We start from the raw sequence: 20,832 nt of genomic DNA on the forward strand, positions 1-20,832 counted from the left end.
AGCAAGCCAAAAGATTAGATAAGAGAAAAATTGGTTGGGTTGGATACCAACATAAATATATCATATTCCAAAAATCGTGAGTTCTATCCCTCTCTATCAATCAAAACCTTACCTACAAAATAATCACACATATATCTTTAATATTTTTTAAACACCTAATAATATAATTTATATATATATATATATATATTGTCAATCTGGAAGATACCAACATAAATATATCATATTCACACACCCTTCCACTACCTTATAAATATATATATATATATATATCGCTTGTTCACATTGAATTCCCATATAAATACCAATGAACCCATCACAATTATTTTCCACAAAAAGAAAGATATGGAAAATTCAACACCTCTCCTCCTCTTCCATTCTGATTCCGATCCCGAACCACCACCACCAAATCATCCAACCTTAAATGACATCTTTGAGCAATAAATGGAGCCCAACCTAAATGACCCGTAAAAAAAACCCTAAAATAAGCTGTTCATAGCCCGACAGTGAGGGGGAGGGTTGCGGAGGACTGGAGAGGCAGACACAGCCCGACAGAGAGAGAAGGGGAGAGGCAAAAATCTTACCTTGCAAGCCGAGTTCGAGAGGCAGAAGGAGTTGCTGTCGGTGGAAATCGGAGGAGAGAGAAGATCTGAGAGTTGCTGTCGGTGGAGTTCGAAGGCTGTGCAACGGTGGAAGCGGAGGAGCAGTGGAAATGAAGGGGAGGGAGAGGAAGAGAGAGAGATCTCTAAGGAGAGAGAGATTGACACCTGAGAAGTTGGAGAGAGAGAGAAGTGCAAATAATTATATTGTTTGGGTTTGTCGTGGGTGGGTGGGTAGGACGCTGTAGAGAGAGCGAGAGAGGGATGGTTTGGGTGGGTATGTGAAAATGTCACAAAGCATCTTAGCCTTTAATGAATAAAACCAAACCATCTCAGCCGTCCAAATTAAATGTATCTCTGAGATATTTGTATACATTTTCAAAAACCATCTTTTCTTATTATATAGATATATGAATATTTATCCTCATAGAAAATAGCAAGTATAGAAAGATGAGAGTGGTAGCAGCAATATTATACATTGTTCTCGCAATTTGTAGCCTTGGAATCGAAGGTGACCTCCAGGCCTATCCCTCCGTCTCCTTCAATGTGGCAGGTGCCACCTTGACCACATACAGAGACTTCATTTGGCAACTTCGAGAAATCGCGTCATGGAGAACCCGTACAGTAAATGATCTACCAGTGCTGAACCTTGAAAGTGACGTGTTGGTTGGGAACTGGTTCGTTCTGGCCGGTCTCAGCAATGACAAGGGCCACACAGTCACCTTGGCAATAGATGTGGTGAACCTTTATGTTGTGGCTTTTACTGGTGGTGTCAATAACAAATCCTACTTTTTCGTAGACGCTATAGAACTTCAACTCAACAATTTATTTGTCAGCACCAATCGAACCCTATTACGCTTCAACAGTAGCTATATCAGCCTTGAGAACGAGTTAGGAGTTAAGAGGTACCAACTCCCTCTGGGACCAATTCCCCTAGCTGATGCCATCTCAAGGTTGTGGTACGGTAGGAGCATAGCCGCACCGCTCCTTGTGGTCATTCAGATGGTCTCGAAAGCGGCAAGGTTCAAATACATTGAGGAACAAGTCCGCGAAAGCATAACCGGTGCGAACACTTTTACACCAAAAGGTTTGATAGTGAGTATGGAGGACGAATGGGGGTCTATATCCAAGCAAGTTCTTCTTTCGCCAGATGGAGAACACTTCATTAACAGCGTTCAGCTTCAAGATGACAATAACCAGACCCTCATAATAAACAACTTTACTACACTCAGTCGCTATAAGTTTCTGTTTAACGGGTTGGGCCACTGGGTCAAGAGGGATCCGGTGCTGTACAATCTCAGGATCGATTCTAGGCATGTCTTCGTAGGACCACGCGAAAACATCTTTGAAATCTTTTAATAAAGTGACTAAGCGCTTGCGTTCCTCCGAAGACAATATGGACCCGATCTGGACCAGCCGCGGGTCCTTCTCAGTACCAACATTGACAGTAGTGATTTCATCAACTAAGGGTTTAACAAATCTTTCCTACTCTTGATCAATTAAGCGTTGCAAAACCGAAGGAACTTCTTCCTCGTCGTTTTCATCAAAATTTTGAAAGTCCTGATTAATACAATAAATCAAGGGCACAGAAAAGTACTCAGAAACTGCATCCATTCCATTCTCATTAAGCATTTCCAAATCGTCAGATTCTTCTGTTACAACAGACTCAAAAGAGAAAGAAAAAGACTACCTGGACAGGACTATGGCATCCGGGTTATCACCCCCAGGAGTACCGGACTCAGACTCAGACGAGCTGGAACCTGATTCCGACTCAACAGATTCGGTGGAATCAGATTCCGGCTCACTACCTGACCCGGTGCTGCTTGATAAAAATCCCTCCTCGTACTACCAGATGAGAGAGGGTGCGATGGATGCATTCAAAATGTTTGATGGTAGGCCCGCAGCCGTTTCATTTCCAATCATGGACACCGAGAAGTTATCCCCCAAGCACTTCTGCACGATCGGAGGATCTGAAAGTAGACAAGCCAGTGCTACCCCCATTTCAATTTCAGCGCTCTCGGAATCCATATTTTTACTCTGCTCAACCTTAGCTGATGGGTCTGTCTGCTCCTCAGCAACATCATCCCCGGATAAGTGTAGGTCGAAGAAGATCTCAAAACCTGACACGCGCTTCCTCTCCGCATTCAACCATGGCTCTAGGAAGCCGCAGAATGGAAAATCCACCCCCTCCCGGACGAAGCGTCCGTTCAGGGTACCCTGAATGGGTTGGTGCATTAACTCATATGGTTTTCCCGCCTTCTTCGCTTTGGCTCTTCCAGCCATTTCTTTGCCTTTCCTCGCCTAGTCCTCTTTGGTGGGCAGATAACCCAAGCCAAAGGTATGCGGGTTGTGCGGCACTTTAGCCGATACTGCGATGCCTTTCCGGCCACTCTTTCCCAATCCCATCCCGGGGATGTGTTGAAGCTTGTTCATGAGGTATATTGATTGCGCGCTGACATACACCCCCTCATCAACAGCAAAGATGTTTTGCACGACTCGAGCTTCAGCCAGATTAAACCCCGATAAGAACACATCCTCCGTGCCGTGCTCGATTTCCAAAACTGGTGTAGACACTTCCGGCGGCAGATGGATTGACGAATTCCCGAAAACAATAGCCACCCCCTTCTCGTGGGGGTATTTCAACATCTGGTGCAAGGTGGAAGAGACTGCCTTTACCTGGTGCAGCCACGACCGCCCCAAAAGTAGGCTAAAGGTTGCGGGAATGTCCAAGACATGGAAATCGATCTCGTGTTGTCCTGGACCAACTTGGGTCTGAATTTTGACAGTCCCCATCACCTCCCTGCTCGTGTTATCATACGCCTGAATCACCTGAGCAGTTGGCACGAAGTTCGCGGGCTTTAACACGATTGCATATGCTGTCCTCGACGGGCACACATTAATGGCGGATCCCGTGTTGACAAGAACCACTGGTACCCACTTGCCTCTACATTCCACAGAGATGTAGAGAGGTTTGTTGTGATTTGCGCCCTCAGGCGGTAGTTCTTTGTCAGAAAAGGTCAACGTCGGGGAACCTCCTCCCAGAAAAACCAATCCAACTGGTTGCTCTGGCGTGGTGTCTATCGAGAGTTTGGCCTTGTCCATGGCTGAAAGGACGGCCTGTCTATATACTCGAGAAGCCATAAGCAGTCCCCAGATGGAGATGTCTGCTTGTATCTTTTTCAACTGTTTCAACACAGCCTCTTCTTCGAGTTGCTTCTCTTTCTGTTTATCTGCCTCCTTGTCCTTCCCGGACGCCTCTGGCTGATCTAGGTGTGGGGGCTTGAAATACCGCCCGCTCCTAGTCATATGGTCGACTTCGCCGATATACCAGGTATCATCTGGTTGATTGTTCCCCCCAGTCCTCATCCGTGTGGGCAAGACATAGGTCATCGTCTTCCCACCACATTCCCTCGGCAGCCGACAGACTCCTGTCTGACTCCGGTATGACTGTCCTTTTACTCACAGTACCTTCGATCCATGTGTTCGTAGTACCCTCTGTTCTTGTGCACACAGCACTTTCAGTCCCCACAGGGGCCTTGGCTTTTCTGGCTCTTTCGGAGTCTTCAATTCCTTCCCGTTCTAGCTGTGTCAATGCAGTCTGTTGCTCAACATCTCTTATATTCAAAATGCCCAGATCCCGAGCGAAATTCTCGGCACTGGCGCTCTCCGGTGATGTATTCTGATCCCCGGCCCTTCCGGCCACAATTGATGTCCTTGCCCTTGGCAGGCCCTTTTCCAGTTGAGATTCTTCAACAACATCTGGTTGGTCCTCAAGCCACCTTGTAGCCGCTGTTGACTCCTCAAAATCAAACCAGCTGACTGCCGAGTCTTGTTCTTCGAAAAACTACAGGTTGGCCATATCCCCTTTCAAAGCTGCTAAGTCATTTATCTTCTGACCAAATCCAACCCCCTGTAGTACACAAATTTCCGCCCCTGTCGGCAATTCCAGATTCGGCCAAGCTTGACCTGCTGACACAATGTAATCACTCGGATTATATACCTCATCAGCAAAACTCTCAAATTCCTTAGATTCTGAGCCAACAACCCTACTTTCTTCCGAAATCATCCATGTTCCATCTTCAATGATCACCACCATTGGCTTGGGTCGGGCTTGGGAGATGTCCAACATGCACAAGTCTATGTTGTCGGGAAGGAACACCTCAGGCTTGGGTAGGTGGGATGGGGTGATATATATACTGGGGTCGTATGACATGACCCCGGTCTGGATAAAGTTGATGCGTTTGGGAGGTGGAGCTTGGTTGTGTGGTGGGAGAGGGTTGGTTGTGACATTGGGTTTCTCTGGAGGCACGATCACCCCATTATCAATGAGATCCTGAATCTCATGACGTAATCAGAAGCACTGGTCAGTGTCATGACCGTGTTGTTGGTGAAACGAGCAGTATTTGGCTGGGTTATGAGATGGGGGGAGTTTTTCCGGCAATGGCCGCGGCTCTAGGGGCTTCAAGTGCCCTTTTTTGATTAAAACCCCCAGAGCTTTGGGCAGGGGCATATATAGTGTAGCGAAGGTTCTTTGGCTTTTGGGTGGGTATCTGGCTGTTTGCGAACTACTACCAGACGCACCGGTGAATGGCGTAGCTGCAAGGGTTCTTGGGGTGTTGGTGGTGACCATGCTTACTTCCTGAGATCTGGCAGCTGCAGCACTGCTTATGCCTGTATTCGTACTGCGGTTGTTGAAGGTTCTCCTGCCCTGCTTCAAAGCATCCTCGATTTGTACCCCCATCTTGTGCAGATCTAAAAAGGTGGGAAAGGAGAGGACAATCATTTTCTGCATAAGCTTAGGCTGGAGATTGCACACAATCATCCGAATTTGATCTTTATCAGTGGGCCTTAGGGTCATTATTGAGGCCTTGGCCCTCCACCGGGTTACGAACTCAGAAAAGCTCTCCGTAGGCTCCTGCCTAGTTGTCTCAAGATCATGGGTTGTAATCTCGATTTGTGTATTATAGGAGTACTGGACGACAAAAGCCTCGGCCATCTCATCCCAGTTCCGCTTGACATCATCCAATTTTGCGTACCAGATGGCCGCCACACCCGACAGGGTCCGGCCAAACAATGAAAGCTTCTGTAGTCTGGTGAGGCCCATCGGCCTTAATATATCTAAAAACAAACGTAGATGCACCATGGGATCCCTGGACCTGTCAAAGCGGTCGATTTGTGGCATCTTGAACTGATCTGGCAGCGTCACAGCTGCGTCGGTATACCCGTCCTCAATATCTGGGATGGACTTTACCCCTTGGGCCTTCTTGAACAACTTTTCAAGCTTGCTCAACTTCAATGCTGTAGGGTCCACCTCGAACTCAAAGGGAGAGTCCAGTTGATTGATAGGCGTGGGTGCCTTGGATAGTTGAGGTAGAATCAGGGGCGGATCCGGCCCCGTTGGGATGTCTGTATCCTCTTGGGCATTCTGGACATTCGCCGTCTCCTCAGGTATTGGGACTCTTGTTGGGGGAGGAGCCTGGTGTGAAGCGGATGCTTCGGTTTGCTACTATAACTGGGTAATTAGCTCTGCTTGTTGGGCCATAACAACGGCCTGCTGTTTGGCAAATTCTTCTTGACGAACAGCGTCCTCCTGCATGGCTTTCATGCTCTCCTGGAGCTGGCGCACCATGTCTTCCAATCCCTGACATACTACCGTGATTTATCTGAACTGCCGGTGTATCTGCCTCTATAGTAGACTCGAAAATCTCAACCTGACTGTTTGAAGACCACTGATCTGGCAATCTCGGTATCGATACACTGGGTTTTCTTGATCTCCGCCTAGCAACCGGGGGTAAAGAGTAGAACAATGGTTGTCCGTCTACCAGATCCTCAGATCGATGAAGTCGACGACCACTAGTCCAGAGTGATTGGAGAATATCTGCTTGGTCGGAATCAATTGTGCTAAACTACCTAGCAAAAGATAAATAAAGCACTAATAAGGAAATAAACAACTAGAAAACGGACAGCATAACGGCTTAAATAAACACAACACGCAATTGGGTATCACAACACACAGTTGATAAGCTGAATAGACTGTTCAAATATTGATCATTGTTCCCCAAATCACAGCCCCCCAAAACTGAATCTGAAACCCGTAGATAACTGATTCCCAAAATACTGAACTGGTGCCCGCAGGCCTGATACCCAAACTTGTGAACTGATACATGCATTCCAGTAGAGACGCACTCTCAAAGCACATAGCAAAAAAGTGAGAGCCAAAACACCCCTATGTTGGGGTAGGGTTTCCCTGTCCTATGTTGTCAGGAGCTAGGGTTTCATTATGCACGCACTGGTTTCAAAAAACCTATAATCGGGTAAGCAACCTGTCCTAGCTTGGAATGGTCACTATGGATTCCGAATATGCACTAGGTCGAATGGTCAAAAAGGGAGCCCCCGGTAAAAATCGGGGTTTGTGTTCCCATCGTGGCAGAGCCCGTAACCGATAAGCCTTATGGCACGCTTCTCAAAGCGAGCCTTCGGCAAACCGTTCAGGAATAGCAGACGGCAAACACTATGACTTAGGCGCACCAATGCAAATGCAATGCAAAGAAACACATAAGTGTAATCAAAACAAGACATCATGAGTTCGAGTCAAGTTCGCTAAATCCCCAGTGGAGTCGCCAGAAACTGTAGACATCCCCGAACGTCCCGGGAGGGAATCCCGTTTTGTTCATTTGGGCTCACTACAGTTCGGACTCAAATGTCACGGTTCTTAATCTGATCTCGCAAAGTGCAACGCAAGATTGATAAATCACCAAAGAGTCCAAGTCCGGCAAATCGTTTTGGAAAACAGATTTTTAGAAAGAAGTGCCGAACATGGACTGCTTTGCTAGATACAGAGTCGCCACCTAAATATTTTATTTTGTGGGGAATTTAGGAAACCCTGACTCGTGCCTAAGGCCACGTGTCCGTCATCACCAAAGTTGCCTCGGCTCGGGAACTTGGGTACGATTGGGGAAGGTCATTTCATGAGCACCCCCGCTCGCCCGATCAAAGATCGGCCTCTACTAACCATGATATCGAGTTTTGAAAACATTATGTGCTCTTATTCCGGTTATTAGCCTAGAATTACTATGTGATGCACACAACATACAAGTATAGATTGGATCGTTTGAGTTGGAACAAAACATTTCATGTTTGTTTATTTGAAAGATGGTTTGATGGTGCTACTCGCAAGTAGGCTAAGACGTGGATTTGCCACCCTCAAGTGGGCTTAAGAAAGCATGATTTTGCCACTCTCAAGTGGGCTTAAAACTCTCAATTGGTGAATTGTTCCAATTCAAATAACCCAACCTTCACCCACAGGCATTCAGGCAGTTATATCACATAAGCAAATAGCCTCATGGTAAGCATGCTATCATGGCAGTCACTCACACGCATGCAAGGATGCTAAAGCATAAATACTTATCGAGTACTCCAAGCCAAAGAAAGAAGCTAATTAGAAATCATGCATGAATCGTAGTTATGCTGGAATGCCTAATGCAACACATGCAAAAATGCAACTAAGATAGGCTCGGCTATTCTAAAATGGCATATGAAATGCAGCAACTGATACACGTATTCAACTCGGAATTGAAATAAAATGTAGTTAGTATGATGCGCCGAGCCCGGTGCATGCAAGACAGATAAATGGATGCAAACATGCGAGCATAAGTATGCTAATTGAAATGTGCCCTAAACTAACCATCATAAGCTGGTAAATAAAAGGGAGAAAGACGTGGGGTTGGAAGACATGCATCACACACACACGCACACTTATTACAACATAGCCCTCCTCGGAGGGTCCGAAAGAATAATACAAACCAAAAGAATAATTAACTACTCTAGCTAATTAATTATTACAGACCCTTAATTAATTAACAAATCAATTATAAAATAAACTAAGTATGAAATTAAAGAGGCCGCCGCAGCTCTGCCTCGAAATGATTGGATGATGCATGCTCGATTCGCCTTGCTTGGAAACCCGTTGCCATGCCTCTGTTGCCTCTGTTTGCACTGTTCTGCACCTCTGATAATTGTGAAAATTCTTGGGATGCTTCTGAATTACTCCCTGATCATTATGGAATATCACCGGCTAAGATATATGACCACCGGCTATGGAAATATGGTAACCGACCAGAAGTTGGTCCACCGGCTGGACTTTTGTGGTCGGCTGGCACTGAAGATTGTCGACCGGCCATTTCTTCTTGCAGAATACTGGTTTTGCTGCAACAGAGGACAGACAGTGCATGGCAAGGTATTTTCAAGGCAATGTGTGCATAGCCACTCTCCCTATCATGCAATAAACTCAAGGGAGCATGGCTCTCGGTCCTCGGGCCACCAATCACGCATTTCGATGCATGATGGCCAAATGTGCCAAGTTCGCAAATCAATGTAAAATGAATGCAACGAAAACAAATGAATGCTACACACTCTATCATGTTGGGATCAAGAGTGTCGGTGACCGAGGATTGAGGCGTATTTCGTCGCTTTAAGTACGAACACACCTCATACCTTATGTTTAGTTTGACACCCCAAACCAAACACAATGCAATGCATGTATGCAATATGGCTCAAATATGCAAAATGTTTCGAGTATGCAATATGGGGCTAAGTCAGCAAAGCATGCCAAATGCGATGCAACCTAAACATGCAAATGTAAAATGTGCTAAGCATGCAAGTTACAATGCAATGCGACCTAACATGCAAGCTAAGCTAATGTAACAAGAACATGCAACCATGATATAATGCAAGCATGCAAATGATGTAACAAGACGCAACATGCCAAACATGCAACCATGTGCAAGGGTGGGCTTAAACCGAAATGGGAGGCCTCAGCCATGCCCCAAAACAGTGGCCAAAATACCAAAAATAAGGCACCAAAATGCGAGATAAACATGCACACATGTTGGTCCATCAATTAGGCCACAATGCACAACCTTCAAACATGAGCGAGATGTGATAAATATGAGGATATGGCATTACAGTAAACTCTGAAATCATATGAAGAATGATGCCAAATCGACTACACAATGCAAACATGGCATGTTAATGGAGTTAAAGCTCAAAGCTAGCTACTAGACTTGAACCATGACTATGTCAACCAAGCCCCAAATGGTCAAAGCGACTCAAAATAGTCCCGAGGTAGACCAAAATGAAGCTAAAACTCATATGGAACAAAGCCAAAACATGCTGTAAAGAAGGGTACAAAACAAGACGCATACAAGGCCCAAACGGGCAAATGCACTACACCTCTTACAACCGAACATGACATGACTTAGGCAAATAAAATCAGAGTTATAATACACCAAAACAAACTCCAAAACCCAATGAGAAGGTCTTCTAAAGACCAAATCATGGAGGCACATGCAATGATCTAAGTAAGGAGCATGAAACAACAACTCTCCAAAGTATAGAATAGGTGATAAATGCAAGTGTGTGGCCACGAAACATGGACTGAAATACGATGACAAGTGATGCCAAATCACTGAAATAGCTCAAATGAAGCATGCTAATGACTCACACACCCGAAGCCAACAAGCTAGAATGCAAAGAGGCTATATAAAGCATGGCAAGCATGACCAAATTGACACCAAAAAGAACTTAAACACGTTAAAACATGACTAAAAACTTCACAAAGCTAAGTCAAAACATGCAAGCATGGTGGTCTAAATGCATGATGCATTTCTAGGCAAAATAGAGGAATGCAAGGCAAGTGTATTATGCATGCAATGGACTAACAATCCCACCAAAAATAGGGGTATAATATGATCAAATAACACCAAAAACCCTCTGAAATGGAGCCAAAATTGACTAAGCATGCATGCTACCTTTATGAGCCAAAAACACAAGCAAATGAGACACAAACGGAGAGGGGTGTCCCTCCCCTACACATGACCTCAAAACTACTTCACCACCACTGAAAATCCTCTGGATTTCAGTGGTGAGAAGGCCAATACACGAAAGTTCCAAAGCTCAACAAAGAAGGCACAAAAAGAGGCCAAACAAGGCCTAAGAGGGGGAGGACGACCCCCAACACCAAAATGACCTTAAAAAAACATCTTAAGTATGAAAATGCAGAACTTTTATCAGTTATACACTAAGCTCAAAACAACATGCAAGATAGGCTAAAAGCTAGTGCAAAAATGGGGAATATAAAGCAATAGTGCTCACCCTTGAAGAACACTTCAAGAACAGCAACTCCAGCCCCTTCCTCTGATCAAAATCAACCTAAAAACTCTAAAACTAGTCCCTCAACACCTCAATAACCGAAGTATGGTGTAACACTAGGTGCCTTAGTGCAAAAATAGGAACAAAAACACACTTTTGAACATTAACACACACACAATCTAAAGAGAGGGGGAGATATAGAGAGAGTGTGGCATGTGTGATATATATCTCTGATTTTTTGTTCAACCCCGCTGGAGAGGAGGGAGGCCCTCTTTTATAGAACAAAAAGGGCCTAAGTTCTTGGAGAAGCCAAGACAAAGGGGTCAAGCTTCCTCAAGAAGCTAGAACAAAGGTTCAAGCTTCTTGGGGAAGCTAAGGCAAAGGTCCAAGCTTCTTGGGGAAGCTAAGGCAAAGGGTTCAAGCTTCCTCAAGAAGCTTAGAGCAAAAGGGTGCAAATCCTCCATACACGTGTATGGAGGATAGGTATGTGTGCTCTAGCTGGCACAGCTGGCACGCAAAATGCCTGAAAAAGGCAAAAAAGAAGTCCCGGCCAGAAAATATGGCCGATTGACCAAACAAACAGCCGGCCGACCAAAAACAATGCCGACCGGCCTCACCAATGGCCGGTAGCAACAAAACAGGGCTGGTGGCTTCAAGCCAAGGCCGGTGAGGTGTGGGGATGACCAAAAAGCCATTCCCTACCCTCAAAAGCAAAAAACACAAGTTCTTGGTCCACAACCAAGCACAGAACAAGCAAGTCATGAGATCCTGAGGCAAGGCGCGCGGCCGAGACCTTCGGGAACTCAAAACGAACACGAACATGGATGATTATCGAGCGTTAAAACGATGATGTCCAAGTCTTGAGGACGGTCAAAAATGGGGTGTCTACACATGCTTTCCTTCCCTTTTAAGCCTATGTTTTAGCATGCCTTTGGCCTTGATTTAGCATGCCTCAACTCCGTTTTGGGTAGTTTGGGTCATATGGGACTTGTTATGCATGGTTGTAGTGCAATAGCTTTGACTAGCCTAATGATTCAAGGTCCTTAGGATGCTATGCTTGTGGTGTTTGGATGATTTGGCATCATTTCACACATGATTTCAGTGCATATAGTGTAGCTACACTCTCACATTTGTCACTCCTTCAATGTGTTTGAGAGTTATGTCTTCATGCTTTGTTTGTGAACCAATGTGTATGCATGCTTGTATAAGCTTTTGGACTCCCTTTTCTGTATGTTTTGGCCTTTGTTTTGGATGGTTGAGCTTTGTCCAGAGCTGGTTTAGTTGTTAAGCTTAGTATTGCATGCTCCTTGTGTATTGCGCTTTAATAGCCTTGTGCTTTAGGGCCTCTTGCATGCTATACTTGTGTTGTTTGAGTGATATGGCATCATTTAATACATAATTTCAGAGCATATAGCCTTGCCATACTCTCATGTAATTCATGCCTTCATTGTGTTTGAGAGTTGTGTTTAATACCTAGTTGATGAGCCATTACATGAGCATCATTATCTTGTCTTTCATGCCATTATTTCAGAGCATTTTGGCCATTATTTTGACATGTATGAGAGTTATCTATAGGCTGGTTTGGTCCATTGAGCATTGCATTACATAGCCCTTGTGTTGTGTCCTCCACTAGTTTCAATGCTTAAGGACTTTAACTTGCCATGCTTGTGTTGTTTGCATGTTGTTGCATTGCATTGTGTTTGGAATATTGTTGCATTGCATTGTGTTTGGATCGGACGTTAATCCAAACACGAGAAACGAGGGGCGTTTCATACTTGAAGTGATGAAACGCGCCTCATTTCTTGGTCGCCGACCCTCTTGATCATACATGATAGAGGTGGAGGCTCTTGTGTGTTATTTGTGCCTTCATTGACATTGAGTTGTGCAAACTTGGCTTCTCGGCCATCATGCATTGCGATGCTCGGTTGGTGGCCCGAGAGTCAAGTACCGCACTCCCTTGAGCTTGAGAAATGATAGGGAGGGTGGTTGTGCACACATATCTTGCAAATACACTACTATCCCCCTTGTTGTCCTCTGTTGCAGCAAAACTAGACTTTGGCAGATTTTTTGGTAGGCAGACCAGTAGAGGTGGTCGACCAACCATTTTTTCTGGTCTACAGGTAGTCTACACCTCCCTTTTCTGGTCGGTAGCCCACCAGGAGGTCCCCATGTTGGAGCAGAAGCAATTTGGAAGTTAGTGCACTTTTTAGAGATCAAATCAAATGCAAACAGAGGCAATTCTGGGCATAGTAATGGATTTCCAAGCGAGGCAATCGAGCATGCATGCACCCCTCGCCCCGAGGACCTCTTTTAACTGCTTTACTTAGCTGCTTTACTTAGTTAGCTAGTTCGTCGATTTTGTACTTAATTAGTTAACGTGCTTAACTAATCGATTTGTGTTGTAATAACTAATTAGTTAACTAGGAATAGTTAATTAGTTTTGGTTTGTAATAATTAGTTTAATTAGCGTAGCTAGTTAGCTTATTATTCGGACCCTCCGTTGAGAAGGCAAATGCTGTAATAAGGGTGCGTATGTGTGATGCATGTCTTCCAACCCTATTTATTTCTCCCTTTTACTTACCAGCTTTCGATGGTTAGTTTAGGGCATGTTTCAATTAGCATACTTATGCTTTGCATGCGTGCATCATTCATTTGTCTTGCATGCACCGGGCTCGGTGCATCATACAAATTGCGTTGTACTTTAATACACTTTCCTGAATACATGTTTCAAAACATGTTATCGAGTGGCATTCATATGCCATTCTAGATAGCCGAGCCTATTTTAGTTACATTTTGCATGTGTTGCATTAGGCATTTTGTATAATTAGGATCATGCATTGATTTCTAATTGGTTTCTATTTTGGCTCGGAGTACACTGTAAGTGTTTATGCTTTAGCATCCTTGCAAGTGTGTAAGTGATTGCCATGATAGCATGCTTACCGTGAGGCTATGTGCTTATGTGTTTAACTGCATGAATGCCTGTGGATGAAGGCTTCATTGCTTGAATTGAGACAATTCATCAAAATGTGCGTTTTAAGCCCACTTTGCGGAGTGGCAAAATCATGTTTTAAGCCCACTTGAGAGTGGCAAATTCGCACTTCAGCCTGCTTGAGGATAGCAACTTCAAACCTCTTTTCAAAAAACAAACATGAGATGTTTTGCTCCAAATCGAGCGATCTAGTCTATACTTGTATGTTGTGCGCATCACATAGTAAGTTAGCTAATAAACCGGAATAAGAACACATGTGTTTTCAAAAACAACATATCATGTTAGTAGAGGCTGATCTTCAATCGGGCGAGCGGGGGTGCTCATTTCAGGACCTTCCCCTCTCGTACCCAAGTTCCTGAGCCGAGGCAACTTTGGTGATGATGGACACGTGGCCTTAGGCATGAGTCAGGGTTTCCTAAATTTCCCCAAAACAAAACATTTAGGTGGCGACTCTGAAATCTGGCAAAGAAGTCCATGTTTGGCGCTTTCTAGTTAAAATCGATTTTCTAAAACCGATTTCCAGATTTGGACTCTTTGGTGATTTATCAGTCTTACATTGCACTTTGTGAGAGTAGATTCAGAACCATGAAAGGAGTCCGAACTGTAGTAGCTATGAACCCAATTCGCGCCCTCGCGCGCGGAGCGAGTTCGGGCGGTCTACAGTTTCTGGCGAGTTTGCTGGGGATTTAGAGAACTTGACTCGAACATCATGATATGATGTTTTGTTCACACTTATGTGTTTCTTTGCATTGCATTTGCATAGGTGCGCCTAAGTCACAGTGTTTGCCATCTGTTATTCCTGAACGGTTTGTCGGAGGCTTGCTTGGAAAAGCGTGCCATAATGCTGACGGGTTACGGGCTCTGCCACGATGGGAACACAAACCTCGGTTGTTACCGAGGCACCCTTTTTGACCATTCGACCTAGCTGCATATCGAAAACTATAGTGATCAGTCTACGGACGTCAGTATTTGGGGATATCAGATTTGGGAACAGTGATCAGTATTGAGAATAGTGTGTTCAGCTTACAATGTCAACTGTGTGTTGTCTTAATTTAAGTTGAAGTGCTGTCCATTTTTCTGCTTATTGTTTCCTTATTATGCTTTATTTATCTTTTTGCAAGGTAGTTTAGCATCATTGCTTCTGACTAGGCAGATATTTCCCAAGCACTCTGGATCAGAGGTCGAAGACTTCATCGATCCGAGGATCTGATAGACGGACAACCAGTATTTGTTTCATTGCCACTGGTTACTAGACGGAGGTCAGTTAGGCTCAGTTCATCAGTACAGTGGTTACCAAATCAACGGTCTTTATCCACCCACCAGTGTGTAGTCGGGAAGAGGTTTTCGTTTCTATCGTAGAGAGAGATACAGCTCTTGTTCAGTTTGATCAGCACCTTATGGCAAGTATGGAGGACATGATGCGTCAGCTCCAAGAGACCATGCAAACCATGCAGCGGGATGCTGCCCGCCAGGCAGAGGTTGTCGCGCGTCAGGCAGAGATTGTGGCTTAACAGGAAGAACTGATTGCCAGGCTCCAGCAATAGCAGCAACCGCAACAAGCCGGAGCATCTGCTTCGCATCCACCCCTGCCCCCACCTAGGGTTCCAACACCAGGGGAGACAGCACACGTCCAAGAAAATACGGACGTCCCACCGAGGCCAGTTCCACCCCCGATCCTACCTCAGCTGTCCAAAGCACTGGCTAATCTAATGGATACACCGTTTGAATTTGAGGTAGATCCAACAGCGCTGAAAGTGAACAAGTTAGAAAAGCTGTTCAAAAAAGCTCAAGGCGTTAATTCCATTCCGGACATAGAGGATAGATACACCGATTCAGCGGTGACTTTTCCAGACCGGTTCAAGATGCTGCATATAGACCGTTTTGACGGTTTTGGGTATCCCATGGTACATCTGCGGTTGTTCTTAGATATCCTAAGGCCAATGGGCCTCTCCAGACTACAAAAGCTTTCCGTCTTCGGCCGGACCCTGTCGGGTGTCGCGGCCATATGGTATGCGAAGTTGGAAGATACAATCAAGAGAAGTTAGGAAGAAATGGCCGAGGCCTTCATTGCCCAAAACTCATACAACACACAGATTGAGATCACAACTCGTGATCTTAAGACAACTAGACAGGAGCTAAAAGAGGGCTTCTCTGACTTTGTAACCCGTTGGAGGGCCAAAGATTCTATGATGACCATCAGGCCAGTCGACAAGGATCAGATATGGATGGTTGTACGCAACTTCCAATCCAAACTGATGCAAAATATGATCGTCTTACACCTTCCCAACTTTACTGATTTACACGAGATTGGGGTGCAGATTGAGGATGCCATGAAGCAGGGTCTGATTGACCATGAGAGAGAGCAGCCCAAGACGGCATTTACCCACAGTTCGAATGCAGGCACGAGTAGTGCTGCAGTTGCCAGAACTTCCAATGTGGACATGGTCACTACCACCACTCAAAAAATAGCCAATCCCTTTGCTGGTACTTCCACTTCAAACCCCCAAACTCCGAATTACCCACCCCAGGGCCAAAGGACTTTTACCCCGTTGTATATGCCTTTGTCCAAAGCTCTTGAGTTCTAATTAAAAAGGGGCATCTGAAGCCCCTGGAGCCACGGCCATTACCTAATAACCTCCCACAACCCATAACCCGGCCAAATACTGTGCCTTTCACCAACAGCACGGTCACGACACCGACCAGTGCTTCAGGCTGCGTCATGAGATCCAGGATCTCATTGACAATAAGGTAATTGCGCCACCACAAAAGCCAAATGTCACCACCAACCCACTCCCACCGCATAACCAAGCTCCACCTCCCAAACACATCAACCTGATCCAAACCGCGACCATTCCATATGACCCAAGCATATATATCACACCCTCCCACCTACCCGAGCCTGAGGTGTTCATCCCAGACAGCACAGACTTGTGCATGTTGAGCACCTCCCTAACCCAACCCGAACCAGTGGTGGTGACTGTCGAAGACAGAACTGGGATGACTTTGGAGGCAGATGGGAATGTTGATTCAGAGCCTGAGGCGTCTGGGAGCTTTGCGTACAACCCGAGTGGTTATATCACATCAACAGATCAGGTTAAGCCGAGGGTAGAGTTGCCAGCTGGGGTAGAAATCAGTGTGGTTCGGGAAGATGGACCAAGTCAAGGGTTAGATGACCTAGCAGAGTTGGAGGAGGATATCACGAATCTGCAATTCTTCAATGAACAGGATCCAGGAGACGTGACTGTCAACTGGTTTCATCTGGATGGATCAGCAGAAAATACTGGGTGGCTCAGCGACGAGCCAGATGTTGTTAAGGCACCTCAGCCAGAACGGGGGCAATCAGAAGCTGGGATATCAACAGTGGCCGGAATAGCCGAGAATCAGGAAGAATCACCGGAGAGCATCGGTGTGAAGAATTTTGCTCGGGATCCAGGCAGTTTGAGAACAATCGACACTGAACGGAAGGCTATATTGAAGCGGCTTGAGCAAGAAAAGATCGAGGATCTTGAGAGGGCTAGGAAGGCCAAAGCCCCTGCGGGGACGGAATGTGCTGTGAGCACAAGAACAGTTGCAACGGAACCGGACAGCTGTCTGTCGGTTGCCGATGGGATGTGGTGGGAAAACGACGACTTACGTCTTGCCACACTGATGAAGACTGGGGCAGAACCAACCAGATAAGACCTGGTATGTTGAGGAGGTTGACCATATGACCAGGAGTGGGCGGTATTTCAAGCCCCCACACTTGGACCAGCCGGAGGCGTCCGGGAAGGACAAAGAAGCGGAGAGGCAGAAGGAAAAGCTGCTAGAGGAGGAAGTTGTGCTGAAGCAGCTTAAGAAAATTCAGGCAGACATCTCCATCTGGGGACTGCTTATGGCCTCGAGGGTTCACAAACAGGCCATCCTTACAGCCATGGATATGGCCAAGCTTTCAATAGATACAACTCCAGAGCCGTTGGTAGGGCTGGTTTTCTTGGGAGGAGTTTCCCCAACCTCGACCTTCACTGACAAGGAACTACCGCCTGAGGGCTCAGATCATAACAAACCGCTCTATATCTCTGTCGAGTGTAGAGAGAAATGGATACTGGTGGTCCTTGTTAACATATGATCTGCTATCAATGTGTGTCCGTCGAGAACGGCATATGCTATCGGGTTGAAGCCCGCAGATTTCGTGCCTACTGCCTAGGTGATACGGGCCTATGATAATACTAGCCGAGAGGTGATGGGGACCGTACGGATTAAGACTCAGGTTGGTTCGGGGCAACAGGACATTGAGTTTCATGTCTTAGATGTTTCCGCAACCTTCACTCTACTCCTTGGGCGGCCGTGGCTGCACCAGGTCAAAGTCATCTCTTCCACCTTACACCAAATGCTGAAGTACCCCAACGGGAAGGGGGTGGCAATCGTTTTTGGAAATTCTTCAATACATCCGCCAGCAGAGGTTTCTACACCAGTTCTAGAGATTGAGCATGGCGCGGAGGATGTGTGTTTGTCAGGATTCACCCTAGCTGAGGCCCAGGTTGCATAGAATATTCTAGCTGTTTATGAGGGGCTATACGTCAGCGCACAGTCTGTCTACCTTATGAACAAGCTTCAGCACATGCCCGGGATGGGATTAGGACGAAGTGGCTGGAAGGGCATTGCAGCATCGGCCGAAGTGCCGCACAACCCATATACCTTTGGCCTAGGTTATCTGCCTACCAAAGAAGATTGAGCGAGGAAACAAAGAGAGATGGCCGGAAGAGCCAGGGCAAAGCAAGCCGGGAAGCATTATGAGTTGGTGCACCGACCTATCCAGGGGACCCTGAATGGACGCTTTGTCTAGGAGGGGGAAGACTTCCCATTCTGTGGCTTTCCAGAGCCCTGGATAAATTCAGAGAAGCGGCGCTTGCCTAGCTTTGAAATCTTTTTTGATCTTCAGTTGTCCGGGGATGAAGTTGCTGAAGAGCAGACAGACCCACCAGCTGAGGCTGAGCAGTGCAAGGAGGAGGATTCCAAGAGCACAGAAATTGAGATGGCAGTAGCACTGGCTTGTCTCCTCTCGGATCCTCAGATCGTACCGGAGTGCTTGGGGGATAACTTCTCAGTTTCCATGATCGGGGATGAAGCAGCTGTGGGCCCATCTTCAGGCATTCTCGATGCATCCATCGCACCCTCTCTCATCTGGCAATACGAGGAGGGCTTTTTATCAAGCAGTTCCAGGTCAGGTAGTGAGCCGAAATCTGATTCCACTGAGTTTGTGGAGTTGGAATTAGATTCCAGCTCGTCTGAGTCTGAGTCCGGTATTCTTGGGGGTGATAACTCGGATGCCACTGTCCTGTCTAGGTCGTCTTTTTCTTTTTCCTATGAGTTTGTTGTAACAGAGGAATCAGGCGGACTGGATGTTATTAATGAGAATGGTACGGCTATGGCTTCCGAGTACTTTTCTGTGCCTTTAATTTATTGCATTAATCAGGACTTTCAAAATTTTCATGAAAACGATGAGGAAGAAATTCCTTCGGTTTTACAACATTTGATTGATCAAGAGCAGGAGAGGTTTGTAAAGCCTTTGGTTGATGAAATCACCACAATTAATGTTGGTATTGGATTATGAGACACGCTACACTCCGCTGGAGAAGGCTTGTCTGGCCTTGGTATGAGCTACTAGGAAGTTGAGGCACTACCTGTTAGCTCACTCTGTAATACTAGTTTCGAGATTAGATCCCATCAAATATCTTTTCGAGAAACCAGCACTTACGGGTTCGCTCGCTCGTTGGTTGCTTCTGCTTTCCGAATTTGATCTGATGTACATGACGCACAAGTCAGTGAAAGGGAGAGCGGTAGCAGAGTTCCTAGCCGATCACCCAATGGAGGGAGAAGAAGCAGTTGAATATCTGTTCCCAAACGAGGCCATTCTGCATGTCAAAGAAGAGACTTGAACGATGTACTTTGACGGAGCGTCAAACCAGTACGGGTATGAGATAGGGGTGTTGCTAATAGCGCCCGATAATTCCCGCATACCTTTAGCATTCAAACTCCGGTTCAAAGTGTCGAACAATGAGGCAGAATATGAGGCATGTATTGCTGGACTAGAAGCTGCCCTGGAACTAGGGGCAAAACGGTTGGATGTCATCGAGGACTCGAACCTTGTTGTATCTCAAGCTAAAGGAGATTGGAAAGTTAAAGAAGAAAAGATGAGAATCTATCACCAAACCTTGGACGTTCTGATTCCTCGGTTTGAAAAATTGAACTTCGCTCATCTGTTAAGAGAGAACAACAAGTTCGCTGATTCATTAGCAACTCTATCTTCTATGATAGACATCCCTTTCGGAGTACAGATGCGTCCGATCATCATTGAACAGAAATTCGTGCCGGCCTACAAGCTGATTGTTGCCATAGATGAGGTACAAGATCAAAATCCCTGGTATTACGACATCTAGAACTTCTTGGAAAATGAAGCTTATCCACTAGGGGAAAATGCCAAAGATAAGAGGGCAATTCAAAGAATGGCTTCTCAGTTCATCGTCTGCGGAGGTAAACTGTATAAGAGGGGTCATCTCAGGATGCATAAGCTATGCGTTGATGCTGAAGAATCCAAGCGGCTGATGGAGGCCATCCATGGAGGAGAGTGCGGAGCACACATGAGTGGGGTGATGCTAGCCGGAAGATCCTTAGACAGGGTTATTACTGGTCAACCATGGAGGAGGATTGTATTGGCTTTGTCCGGCGATGCCACAAATGTCAGATCCATGCAAATCGCATGAACATTCCGCCGTCGAAGCTGTACAACATGACTTTGCCATGGCCGTTTTTAGTCTGGGGGATTGATGTAATTGGGGCTGTCACTCCAAAGGGGTCCAACGGGCATGAGTACATTCTGGTAGTGATAGACTACTTCACGAAGTGGGTTGAGGCCCAATCTTACGCGGTATTGAAGGCATCACATGTCGCTAAGTTCATCAGGAACAACATTTTTTGTCCCTACAGGGTCCCGAATGAGATTATTTCGGATAATGGTTCCCTCTTCAAGAAGGAGGTGATCGAATTGTTGGAGAAGTACAACATGGCTTTTCATAAGTCATCCACATATCGGCCACAAACTAACGGAGCAGTTGAGAC

General features: G+C 45.9%; 1 pseudogene; it reads left to right on the forward strand.

Annotated features, from left to right (window-relative positions):
• Nucleotides 1-1,049: 1,049 nt before the first annotated feature.
• LOC145819156 (nigrin b pseudogene) lies at nucleotides 1,050-4,272 on the forward strand (annotated as a pseudogene).
• Nucleotides 4,273-20,832: the final 16,560 nt, after the last annotated feature.

The sequence above is a fragment of the Camellia sinensis genome, chromosome 2 (assembly GCF_055761805.1).
Source record: "Camellia sinensis isolate YWXY chromosome 2, ASM5576180v1, whole genome shotgun sequence".
NCBI lineage: Eukaryota > Viridiplantae > Streptophyta > Magnoliopsida > Ericales > Theaceae > Camellia > Camellia sinensis.